General features: G+C 42.4%; 1 protein-coding gene across 1 annotated transcript in view; it reads right to left on the bottom strand.

Annotated features, from left to right (window-relative positions):
- The window catches only part of LOC101997625 (binder of sperm protein homolog 2-like), a 16,457-nt gene that overhangs the window by 12,585 nt on the left and 2,503 nt on the right, over nt 1–1,369 (bottom strand). The gene's annotated exons all lie outside the window — the stretch shown is intronic.

The raw sequence follows: 1,369 nt of genomic DNA, 5'->3' as shown, positions 1-1,369 counted from the left end.
AGAGAAAGAGAAAGAGAGAGAGAGAGATTTGGAAGACTCTAAGGAGAAGTTTCTTTCATAGTAGGAGGCTCCAGTCCAATTCATGGTTGGTTGTCTCTCTTGTCTTAGATCATATGGGATCAGAATACCATAGCAAGAAACATATGGTGAAGAACCACTCACTTCATGAGGCATCAACAGAGAGAGGATGGCCGGGTGGTGGTGGCACATGGTTTTAATCCCAGCACTCAGGAGGCAGAGGCAGGCAGATCTCCATGAGTTTGAAGCCAGCCTGGTCTGCAAGAACTTGTTCCAGAACAGGCTCCAAAAGCTACACAGAGAAATGCTGTCTCAAAAAAAAAATCAACAAAGAGAAGCAAGAAAGGACTTGTCTATCAACATCACCCTCAGGGGTTCACTGCCAATAACTGAACTCCATCCCACTAGGCTCCACCTTCTAAAGGTTTTACCACCTCCCATTGGGATGACAGGCTTACGACTGAGACTTTAACTTACAGGACTCTAGAAGACATGTAAAATCTAAAACACAGTCCCAGGCATGATGAATGACAACAGGAATCCCAGAACTGGAGAGGCTGAGGCACGAGGATTGCCAAGAGTTTGACACCAGATTTGGCTACATAGTAAGCTAGTGAGTTAGCCTAAGCTACAGAAAGAGTTCCTATCTAAATACTTGTGGATAAAAATTCAAACCATCACAGATAATAAATTCTATTATTATTTCATTTCTAGTTGGAGAAGCTTAGTCACAGAAACTCGTAATACACTTATTATGCATGATTTTTAATTTTTATTTATTCACTTAATAGACACGTGTCCTAGTAGGTCTTTATTGCTGTGTTACAAACCTTGACCAAAAGTGACCTGAGGGTCGAATGGCTTATTTGTCTTACAGGTTACAGTTTGTCATCAGGGGAAGTCAAGGCAGGAGCTAGAGTCAGGAACTGAAGCAGAAGTCATGGAGGAGTGCTGCTTACTGGCTTGATCCTCATGAATTTCTCAGTTTGCTTCCTTATATCACTTAACACCCACTCCACAGTGGTCTGGGCCCTTCTATGTCAACCGTTAATCAAGAAAATGCCCTGTATTTTTGCCAACAGGCCAGTCTGAGACTCATTATCTCCACTGAGATTTCTCTTCACAGATAAGTCTTGCTATTGTTAAACTGACCAAAAATTAATCAGGACACCCTGTTCTCTCTATGTGTCTCTCTGTTTCTCTCTGTCTCTCTCTCTCTATCTCTATCTCTATCTCTCTATTTCTATCTCTGTCTGCTGTCTCTACTCACTCTGTATGCTCACTCTTTCTGTATGTGCTCTCTCTCTCCCTCTCTCTCTCTCTCTCTCTCTCTCTCTCTCTCTCTCTCTCT

The sequence above is a fragment of the Microtus ochrogaster genome, unplaced genomic scaffold, assembly GCF_000317375.1.
Source record: "Microtus ochrogaster isolate Prairie Vole_2 unplaced genomic scaffold, MicOch1.0 UNK139, whole genome shotgun sequence".
Classification (NCBI taxonomy): Eukaryota; Metazoa; Chordata; class Mammalia; order Rodentia; family Cricetidae; genus Microtus; species Microtus ochrogaster.
The sequence above is the reverse complement of the archived record's forward strand: the minus strand, read 5'-3'. Positions and strand labels throughout refer to the sequence as shown.